The sequence below is a fragment of the Dreissena polymorpha genome, chromosome 3, assembly GCF_020536995.1.
Source record: "Dreissena polymorpha isolate Duluth1 chromosome 3, UMN_Dpol_1.0, whole genome shotgun sequence".
Lineage (NCBI taxonomy): Eukaryota > Metazoa > Mollusca > Bivalvia > Myida > Dreissenidae > Dreissena > Dreissena polymorpha.
The window spans coordinates 141,452,635-141,465,033 of NC_068357.1; the positions used below are offsets into that span (position 1 = coordinate 141,452,635).

At 33.2% G+C, this 12,399-nt stretch overlaps 1 non-coding gene across 1 annotated transcript; it reads right to left on the minus strand.

The window, feature by feature from the left end:
• Nucleotides 1-10,883: 10,883 nt before the first annotated feature.
• Trnas-aga (transfer RNA serine (anticodon AGA)) lies at nt 10,884-10,965 on the minus strand. The gene has a single exon. It is a non-coding gene; the product is annotated as a tRNA-Ser (tRNA).
• Nucleotides 10,966-12,399: the final 1,434 nt, after the last annotated feature.

Here is a 12,399-nt window from a genome sequence, read left to right on the forward strand (position 1 = left end):
CGATGCTATTGAATTTAGGAGACCGGTTTAGTCAGTTATTTCACTATCATCTTCATTTTTAGTTTATATATTGATGTTGTTATTGCATTATTTTTTTCAAGGCTACAAAAATATCTAGATGGCTTTTCACCTTGTAAAGTCCACTGAAAGTAAGATCTTAGCATGTTTCCTTTTAAATGTGTGCTCTGAATATTATTTATTTCAGTTTTCAAATTTTCTTCAGAGTTTTCATCTAGGAAGTTTTCTTTCAACACTTTAATTCTTGTTAATAATTTGCTTTCTATAAGTTTTGTTTCTCTTTTTTATAAGACCCATATGAAATAGATTTGCCCCTTCATTCCAGAAGCAGGGTTTCTAGTAAAAGTTGATCACTTATCGTAAACTGTAATTCACTGTCGGGAATATCGTTTGTATTTTGATAATTATAAATGGGTATTGCGTTTTGAAGTTTAATATCATCAATTTTTTTGTTGATTTCCTGTACATACATAATGTCTGACAGTAAAGAACTATTATGTTTCCAAAGACCTGGTATGTGAGGAAAGTTACTAAGGGTTAAGTTTAAAGTAATTATCGAGTGGTCCGATTGTAAACATGGTTCTATTCCAGTGGTTTTGAAGTGTTGCAAGAAATCTGAAGTGATTAAAAATATATCCAGCCTAGCCTGTTGTATCGGATTTTATATTTACCAGGTAACAATATTTGTATAAATAAAGTTTAGATATATTATACATTTAGATTGGATAATAATATGAACATTTTTTTTTAAATTGTCAGTAGCAAAGAGTTTTCTCTACATGATAAAAAACGAAAAATTGAGAACGCTTCCCGCGAAATCAAAAAAGGAAGCATTATCAAAAATGTACAATAGGAGAAATAATACTTTTATATAATTGAACAAGCATTTTAAAAAAGTAAACATGTTATAAAGGCAGAACATATCCTTTAATTTCTACTTATGTATTCTTCTTCAATGAAGAAGAATATCTTGGGGAGAAAAAGTGTTATATTAATCTTTGTACCTTGGTTTCAGTTTTATTCAACTTGAAAGTAGATACAACAATGTACATGTAAGGAAAAACTCACTAAGAATAATATATTGTTATTATTCATAAGTAATCATCAGGTGTAAGATGTTCTCAAAATTATTGAAAAAACAGAAACTAAACAAAAGAAGCTATCTACAAGGCGATTCAGTCCAAACAAAGACCTGTAAAAACTGCAATAGAGTAAACGTATATGCTCTAAATGTTGAAAAAGAAATATATTCTACTTCTTGCATGTGTGTGTGTGTGTGTGTGTGTGTGTGTGTGTGTGCGTGCGTGCGTGCGTGCGTGCGTGCGTGCGTGTGTGTGTGTGTGTGTGTGTGTGTGTGTGTGTGTGCGCGCGCATCTGTGCACGTGCGTTGGTGTGTGAGTACGCGTGCGTATGTGTAAAGTGTGTGTTTGTAAAATGTTTACAGCTTATGTGTTTCGAGTCGTTAGTACTCGATTTACACTGTAACCAAAAAAGGGGTCTGTGTCATATAACAATAACAACAACAAGAAAAACAACACCATGACACCTGTCGACTTAACGAAGATACAATACTACTCGGTCCATACTAATATGCATACATAAACAAACTACTAATGTTTTACAACTATAATATTGTACAATGGCATATTATGGGTAATTGTTTTATCACGCTATATTCCCCATAAGTATATCTAGGCCTCTAAATGAGCAAATATAAAAGTATATATTACTGCTACTTGCATGTTTGCGTGTGGATGGGTGTGTAAGTGTGTGTGTGCGCGCATGCGCAAGCGTGTGTGTGTTTGTACATGCGTGCGTACGTTGCGTGTGTGAACTTACACCGTATGAGATTGTTTCTTATAACAATAGACGTAGATTGAGATGGATTATATAAGTATGATATGCTTAAAAAAGTACGTATCTTTATCGAATTAGAGAGAGAGAAAAAAGAACTTAAGTTAGGAAATTACAAACAATAAAAAACCTAGAGAACAACAGGATAAAAAACAGACAACACACGTATCAGGGTGGTCTAGTTACAATGTCATAATTAAACTGGTTTGCATACGTATTACAAATACGTGAATATAGACTGTTAATGATATAACACAAAAAACCCCGTCAGTTCTAACACGGAGGGCCCTATGTTACCGGCTTCGATTTGTGCTAGCTGAAACCCTGCTGGCGTTCGATAGTGAAGCTACCGCCTTCGGCCATGCTTTGTTGAGCCACGTCTGAAAATGTTCGTAATCGATTATCTCAGAGCGCTCTTTACCTCTGAAGCGTGCATAAAGCTTTCCATCGAACGACCACGCTCGCTCCATCGTCGCGGGGTCCTTCAGCCTAACTTCAGCGTTCAATTTTGTCAGGTCTTCATTCAAGAAAATACCGGAACCTTTGAGTAGCTTTGCATTTCGCATTACATCCGATTTTGTTTGGCGCCGTATGAACCTGACGATGACTGATCGGATCTTCTCTCGGTGATATTTCCCTATCTATGCGCTATGTCTATATCCTCCTTTTCAACGCGCAGACCAAGCTTGGAACTTAAAAGGGACGACACCTGTTAAGTCAACGCTATTGAGGACTGAAATTCTTTGTCTCCTTGTATACCCGTAATTCGCAAATTGTTTCTACGGCTATACTGCTCGTGCTCATTAAACATTTCTGCAGTACGCTTTTCTGAGTCATTCAGCTTTGTTTTCAGGTCTTGTAGCTCTCTGTCTTTGCTGGTTATTTGACAATGTTACGATTCAATTTCCTTTGTCTGGTCGAATATGTTGCATTCAATGATTTCCAACCTTTTGACGACTGAGCTCAAAAATTTATCTTTGACTTCATCGAACGTTTCCTTAATCATGGTACGAATAATGGAGGTGTCATCTTTCGTAAGGACTATAGACAACTTGGAACTAATCTCTTCGAGCCGCGATTCTATTGAGCGAATTAATAAACTTCCATAGATTATTGCTTGGGACTTTCATGTTCAATTTTTTTTTCGAGTCTTTCTTGGACTTCTGCCCCTTTAAACTTTCGAATACAGACGAGTCTAATGAGCTATTGTCTGTTAACTCGCTCGCAGTAGATGAATGCTGGCGTTTGTTCATGATTTCACAACTAACACGGGATTAACGGGACAGTATTCACAATAAACCCTTAAACACTCTTGTTCACTTTAGCTACTGTAACGGTGAACTATTAACATGTTTATTGATGCGTCACGGAGGCGCCAGACAATGACAATGACAATGGCAATCACAATGACCTATGTGTGTATACACATATTATGTCAATATCTAGGGTCTTTCTCACACCGCACCCGTCAATAGACAAATACAAAAGCTTGAGGAAAGGCCTTCTCAAAGTCACAAACCTCGTTGTTTTTTTTACATGTCACATCCTGTTCAATAAACTTCACATCACTCACAAATGTTATTTGTGTGCCTCACACGCGTTTTGTTAGCTTTTAGAATTACATTTTAAATTGATGCTCACTCAAAACCGGAAGCGGATTTTCTTCATTATGAAACTTAGTCAGAAAATTGGTATTACTGATTTTTTCAGACAAGTTCAAAATTGGTACTGATAGGTGGGGCAAAAATGGCCGCCATGGGATGGAGCAGTTTTCCCTGTTTCCTTTTCGTTTATAATGTAAACATGTAAAAACTCTAGAAGTTGCATTTTTATCCCAATCTTCATGAACTTTGGTCAAAGCGTATGTTTCCTTGATACTTTTGTATTGTAAAATGGTTCTTGTCAATCAGTATTAAAAACCAGGTCGGGTAATTTTCTATATATGCTTACATTAAATACTTTGGAAGATCTTAACCTCGACTTGAAGTCAGCCTTTGTCATATAAATGTTCTGAATTAATTTCATCTCATTCCCTCAGGTGAGCGACACAGTGCCTCTAAGCCCTCTTATTTGGGTTACTTGTTTTTGTTGTTTAAGGACATATCACGTTCTGAAATAGTCAGAAGTGGTTAGAGTAATGTCAAATAATAATTCCTCATATAAGCGTTCTATATTAAGTTTGGAACAATATGCAGAACTAAAATATCATATACTTCAGTGATACATGAATCAGTTCTAATGAAATCTTTCAAAAAGAGTAAATAATCACATGATTTCAACTTATAAACCACTTTCTTCTTGTGCTTTGTTAGTCCTTATTTATTTATTTTTTGTTCATAAATCAATTGACACCAGCTGGAACCTACACTACTGTAGAAGATAATGTGAGAGTATGATTAAATATAGCACACTAATAACACTGAAAAACAAGATCATTTTTTGTAAGAAAAAAATGTAAACAACTTGAGTCTAAAAATAGTTGGGAAAAGTATGGTTGACCAGGATGACAAATATAAATTTGATTGAAACTTTTGGAAACAGTGTACAATATCACTTTAACAAACACATTGATATATCATTATCTTTATAATATTAACATACGCTATAAAATTAAAGGGTTTTTATTAACATTTTTTCAATATTTATGTATCTTTCATTTTTAAATAATCATTTTTGCGCCCATCATACTTTTTAATTTGGCATATTGTTTTTGCGCTGTCTGTTGGTTTGTTTGTTTGCGTCAAACTTTAACATTTGCCATGACTTTTGCAATATTGAAGATATCAACTTGATACTTGGCATGCATGTGTATCTCATGGAGCTGCACATTTTGAGCGGTGAAAGTTCAAGGTCATCCTTGAAGGTTAAAGGTCAAATATATAGCTTCAAAGCGGCGCAGAAGGGGACATAGTGTTTTTGACAAACACATTTTTGCTCAAGTGTACTATTTTTTTACTCTAGTTGTTTACATTTTTTTCTTGCACAAAAGTATCCCTTTTTCAGTGTTTCTAGTGTGTAATATATAATAATACTCTAACATTATCTACTACAGTAGTGTAGGTTCCAGCTGGTGTTAACGGATTTATGAGCAAAACAAGAAAATAAGGACTTTCAAAGCCCAAGAAGAAAGTGGTTTATAAGGTGAAAACATGTTATTTTATACTCTTTTTGAGAGATTTCATTAGAACTGGTTCATGTATCACTGAAGAATATGTTATTTTAATTGTGCACATTGTTCCAAACTTCATAATACAAGTTTAATATAAAGAATTATTGTTTTACATTACCCCACTCACTTCTGACCATTTCAGAAAGTGATATGTCCTTAACTTTGTTTTCATTTGTCTTACTTTTTCTGAATAAATACTGAAGAACAGTTTGAAACTCATTAGCTGTTATGTTGTTTTATAAATCATCTTTTTAAATTTGATATTTAGAATTAGAGATTTATAATTTAAATTATTAGCTTCTATGCGAAGATTTGAAGGTCAACTTTTGTTAAATCTGAATAAAGTTTTTATCGAATCGTATATTAATGCTCACCACTATGTATCTGCTTGATACTTCACTGCAGCTATTAAAGTGTTATTTTGAACGCGCTTTCCGGTCTTTTAAATGTAAGATGTTTAGTTATCTCTAGTTGAAAATGTGCATGTTTTGTGTGAGGAACTAATTTGCATAAAGCCGACTTAAATACCAAAACTAACCTACTTACATCGATGAAGCGAAGAAAAGAGCGTTTCAATTCTTATACATGCAATTACGATTATCATTGTGCATATGTTTTCAATGGTTTGGCTAAAATACAATATAATTTGGGATTTATTCGTGCATGAATTAAGTAGGCGCCCCTTTTACAGTACGCAATTTTGACTGTGTGCATGTCGCACATGGTATAATTTAACCAAGTTGTCCCACGCTCGATTTCCTCATGCACTTCGTGGAGGCAACTCGCTTCATTGAATTTTAAAGCCCAGTCAAATGATATACTATAGCCAATCAGAATAATGTACACTAGTGAAACATAGGGCAATTGTAATTATGTAATAAACTGCAAGAAAAATAAAATGTTATTAAAGTCAATCGTTACTTAAATATTCGCCGTGCATTTTTGTCGTTTTACAATGATGACTGCACGTAAAATTGGCGATTAAATGCATAATTCGCTTTTAATAATCCAGTTGAGTATATATATATATATATATATATATATATTGGGTCATACCATAGACCAATCTAGTCAAAGGGTACGTGTATCACAACTCATATAAAACTATACCGGCTCGTAAACAAATATTTCAAATTTTTAAAAATATTTTGATAAGTAATGTGCGATGTGGACATAATATGAAAATAAAAGCAAACTACAACCTTACTATCTTTGAAGACTGTTCATGTTTTGGTATTATTGACACAGCTGAGTAGGTGATTTCGCTTTAGTGCAAATTTTGACGGACAAAGAAGAAAAACCGATCACATTAACTAGCCCTAAAATTGATCTACAAATAATCCAATTTTGTGTCACATTTGAATAATTTTCATTTCCTCAAAAACGAATTATTTGACCATTTAAAAAAATAAAAATCTAATTGCAGTATGAACATTTATTTCAAACATGTACTATATACACTGGAGTTTCAGGAACAGAAAATCAAGTAAGAAAATACAAAATAAACATATCATATATTTGCGACAGTGTTAATATTAAATATAATATTTACAATAGTCGTTTTGTTTAATATATGAAGTTTGAAATAAAATGTTAATAAATCTTTTAAAAGAACCATATTTTAAAAGGAATATTCCACAATTTACGAGGATTTCATAACTAAATGTGCGCCATGTTTTCAAACAATTAGTAACGTTTCATTCATTCTTTTGCAATCTAACAATGAAATGAAGAACATTGTGAATCTGTTTTTTGCCAAGTTTGCAATGTCTGTAAATGTGTACAACAATATGAGTGAATTTTTTTAGCAAACAAAATAACAACGTTTAACTACGTCAAGATCAATTCAAATAACAAGAATATCAATTTATGTTGCTTATCGAAACATTGTAAATAAAACTAGACACGAAACTTACTTGAACTAAACTAACTTAACAATTAAATTTGCAAAATATAACCAATTTTTAAGCATATAATTGTGCATATGAAATGAGTAACCATCCAATATTTCAGTGAAGGCCAAGAACAAAGAAGTCGCACTTTCAATCGATTCAGGAACTGGCAGTTGCTCCCGCTGCATTTCACACACATGTTCTAGGACGGGTATGAAGTCATCTTTACACCCAAACTGCGGTTTCTTTACAAAGTATCTCTCTTGAATACGATCAATGGTTTCCAATTCGCAAGGAAGCCGAAATGAAAAACCTCAGTGCCACTAAGACACAAATCTGCAATATAAAAAAAATGTGAGTTGTTAAACACACGTTATGCATGTATTAGTTAAAGAGAAATATCTAAACGAATCAATCGAGATTTAAGCTCTCTAAATGCCCATAAAACCCAACGAACACATTAATATTTATTGTTTGCAAATGTTATTTTTACCTTTATACCAAGCATTCCTGATGTAAAAATGGACTGTCTGAGGTCATGCGTGTTTCAAAAGTATATACCAGAAACTAAACATCTGTTCGACGCCGCAAGTCATGAACCAATGTTGCAATAATGTGATGATGTCAAAATTCTATGACGACATGATATGAAAAAGGTGTCATGGCTTAAAACATTAACTCATCGTGTCGACTAAAACTATGATGGCAAGTCATTTTCACAAGAGCATGACGTCAAAAATTATGTAAATCTGTCGACTTAGATCATGTCGACCAAATATATTTTCGGGAAAAGCCGGAAACATTTACGTCGAGACTTCAACTTAATGTCGTTATGACGAGTAAAAATAGGGTAGAAAAAGCTACAAAACTATGTCGACATACCATGTTATTTCACAGTAAGTCGGTATAAATTATTCCGGCATGACCACATTATTAGGGTGTACCATATACGTTTCCGTATAACAAATATGACAAAATAGTGCTGATGATCGTTCATATTTTGAGTTCAAATTGCGTACAAGTAATAAATATCATACTATATTCCACAGGTGTTTAGCGTGCGGCTATGATATTAATTAGTGAAAACATCATTTTGAATGATAAATAATCATATAATAACTAAATATCAACTTTTTCTTTTGATAAAATACTATCAAATATATATATATATATATATATATATATATATATATATATATATATATATATATATATATATATATATATATATATATATATATATATATATATATATATATAACAAGGTATCCAACTCGAAATCACCCGCAAACCGGGTGCATCGTTTTGAACAGCCATTACTTCATCAATTTTGCAGCGATTTTCACGATCTTGGGGTTATTTAACGCAGAAATGAATTTCCTTTCTGGAAATGTATATGTCTTGCAATATCTTTACAAATACTGGGTCAACCTTTAAGAAATAACACGATACACAACTCGCGTGACCCAGTTAACATCGACCAGACCGTATTCATGATTGAAATCTTCACGGAGTAAAAGGGCATTTTCCCTGCAAAGTTCACGGACCTCGATACCATAATTCAATAAAACGTGTGAAAAACCATTCTTACCGTGCTTGCCGTTTCATTATGCATCAAAGCTAACTGTCCAGCGCCGTTTGAAACCTTTGTTTACATACATTTCAACTGACATTTTAAACACACGAGTGATTTCATTGGTCCAATACGAAGGTGTGTCTTTACAACTGGAGATTTCATTCATAAATACGGTTTGATCATTGTCAAGTAGGTCAAGCGAATTGTGTATCGTGTTATTTCTTAAAATTTGACCCAAAATGTGTAGAAATATAACAATATATATACATTTCCAGAAAGAAAATTCATTTCTGCGTTGAATAAGACCGGGTTCATGAAAATCGCTGCAAAATTGATGAAGTAATTGCTGTGCAAAATGATGCACCTCGTTTTCGGGTGATTTCGAGCTGGATACCTTGTTATATATATATTTGATGGTGCAATGTTTTTTTTTCAGAAAATTTAATTTTTTGTTATAATATGATAATTTATCATTCAAAATGATGTTTTCACTAATTAATTTCATAGCCACACGCTAACCCCCTGTGCTACATTCCATCTTAATTTCTTTGATTGAAATGTATAAATTAAAAACATACTTTTTAAAATGTGGAGTGGTATCCAAACACGCTTTAATTGATTTTCATATGTAGTTTGGTCAATTGTGATTTTGATCATACAACTTGTATTTGGGAAACAACGTCACCATTAATCAATATGTTCCAAAGTTGTGATCAGTACTTGACAAGTGTTCTCGGATGCATGTAAAATTCGTAATGCAATGAAACATAGAACTGTTGTGTTCACGGGAAACAATTTGCAAGACTTAGTTAGTTTCATATTGCATCTACCGGTAATATTAGATTATGAACACAGCATTACAACTTGTCTTGACAATTTTTTAATAATTAAGAGCAATTTACACAATACCTCAACCTAATGCTGATAGAAGGTGAAAGTATGCTAGGCGCGCGATTGGACACGCAACTAAACAGCCAGCTTTCGGTGCGGTTAGTGAATTAGGCACAGTGTTGGAGGACATACCTCTCAAAATCCTTTTGAATATGGACATGCATCTAAACCTCATGCAGAAGTTTGGATTAAGGGCACTGGGCTCAGTGTGGGAGGACATGCATCTCAATTTCATGCTGATGGTGGGGTTCGTGATATAATGCGCATTGTTGAAGGACATTTATCTCAACGTCCTAATATTGGAATTTATGGCGTAAGGTGCATTGTGGGTTTAAGAGTATAAGGCGTTGTGTGGGAGGACATGCATCTCAACATCATGCCTTTGGTTATATTAAGGTATAAGGCGCAGTGTGGACGGACATGAATCGCAATGTCCTGCTTACGGAGTAAAGGGTATGGGAAGCAGTGTTGGAGCTGCGTCTTAAACTCCAGTTGAATGTGTATTGTTTGTTACTCGCAGTGTCATTTGTTTTCACTAACATTTTCAAAACGGATGGGTAGTATCTTTGAGTGTGTCTGTGAACTTAATGAACGAATCCCCATTTTATAAGAACATCGTACAAGATACAAGATTAAAGAATGTTTATTTTACGTCGGATATGAACAACAATAAACATTAGCTCATGAGCTATTTCCCTACAAACAAATGTATATATAGTATAAAAAGTATAAATGAGCTAAAAGAAATATTAAGCATATTATATAAGCATTTAAGGTAGTGCACCTCTAATGGGCACATATCCAAATATAATCTAATTAATTATTTTCTTAATCAGCATCATTTCACTGAACTACATGCAAATTTGTAGGTAGGCTTTCCATGCTTTTTAAAAAAATATACCGATTTTTTCAAAACCACCCCCACGCTCGGCTTTTGTCCAGTTTATTTTCACCCCTGGGGTATATAAAAGTTCCATAATTCATTCAAATTTCCAAATATGGGCATGCAGTTGGTGTGTACAGATGCTGTAAAGGTGTTTAAAGTTTAAACAAGATGAAATAAGTATTCTTTTACAGACATTTATTTTTTACAAATTTTTATCTATGGAAGAGCACCATGAAATGTAAGTGATTTCATCCAAGTAAAAATTGGGTCGGTTAAAAACAAAGTGTCATAAAATTTAAAATAGTATCATTTAAGTCATATTTTAAACTTAGTTTTTATAGAAACACTATATACAGCAAAAATACCAAGAACTAGACAGATTTACCGTTTACTTTTTGAAATAAAAATAAAAATGCAACATGCATGGTTCGTATTTTCAACAGTAAATCACCCAATTTCGCCATAACGTTGTTTTAATTTTAATAATTGAAAAATGTGCATAAAAATTGCAACATATTTAACAATAAATATAGCTTATATGCCATATTAAATCAAATCACGTTAGAAAATAAATAAAACGCGTCGCAAAAAAGTATACGGCGTCGGCAGGATTCGAACCTGCGCGGGAATATCCCAAAAGATTTCTAGTCTATCGCCTTAACCACTAGGCTACGGCACCTAATAGTAGGCTCTTCAACCTTCGAAGAAATCGCGGGAAATCATTAGAGGTGCACTACCTTAAAGTACAAAGACATAGTTAAAGCACATAAAACACAAATTAAGTACACATGTACATTAAGAGCATAATATTTTGCATGTTACTAGCACATTCATATACGACAATGGTCAAGATACCAAAAACTACATTAAAATTATCTTGCATGGTTCAGTATTAAAACATATATAATACACATTAAAACACTCAAAACAAGGCATGGTAGACCTGCAATAAATTTAAGATATTAAAGCAAGTATAGCACATAAATACATGTTTAAAAGCATATTAAAGCACATGAATAACAACTACGTAGCACATATACACATGTTAAAAGCATTTTAAAGCACACAAGAAACGAGAAATTTAAGCACATATATATGACTGATTTAAAGCATAATAAGGAACATAAGACAAACAAACAACAAAGCAAGCAAAATTAATAAAAATGAAAAAAGAATGAATCATACATTATATTACCGGTATAAGAAACAACAGCTAAAACATGAACATAATAGATAACACTAATTAGATGGAGGCTAAAACATGCATATATACACTGCTTACTGTGTTTATCAATAGTAGAGGTCAGTCACACATGGCACATCCACATCTGGGGTCCGTCCAGGTGCGGATCAGCCTTGTGAATTCTTTATATTCATCGGCGGTCCTTATATGATTTGGCAGACTATTCCACACCCGGACAGCCTCAAACCTAAATGAGTTCTTACCATGTGTAACTGTCCTACGGAAGGTACTACAAGTGTGTTTTCATACCTAAGATTATATATGGGGATTACTTGGTTTTGGCAAGATCTCTGAAATATTCATGCGATATACAATTGATCATTTTGTATGTATCTGTTGCAATTGTCCTTAATATGCTGAGATGAAGGGTAGACAACTTTGCCTTATCTAGCAGGTCTGAATATGGCGAGTCATAGTCAGTATAGACTATTCGCAAGGCTCTGTACTGAAGCTTTTCAAGTTTTTTAGTATTCGCCTTGCTACAAAAGTGCAACACGATCGGACAATAGTTGATGTTGGATCGGATAAAGGACTTGAAGAGTCATGCTATTATGAAATCTGCATAATCTCTTTATTTTTTTTATTGTTTACTTAGAATTATAAGCAGTATTTCCTTTTAAGGTATCAAAACTCGATCAAACTTAGATTTTATCAGTTTCTTTTATTAAAAGTAAACAGTTCAATTGCATATTTATAACGCCTTTTATAGCTATGCAATCAAAACAAACGTTTTATCAAAAATGGATTAAATGCATTTAGTAGTAATCACACAATATTTTTATTTATATCGTTGCTGAAAATGATCTAAAAAAGATACGTGCTATGAAATTGTGCACATACCTGAGTATCCTATATTCAAATTAATTGCAA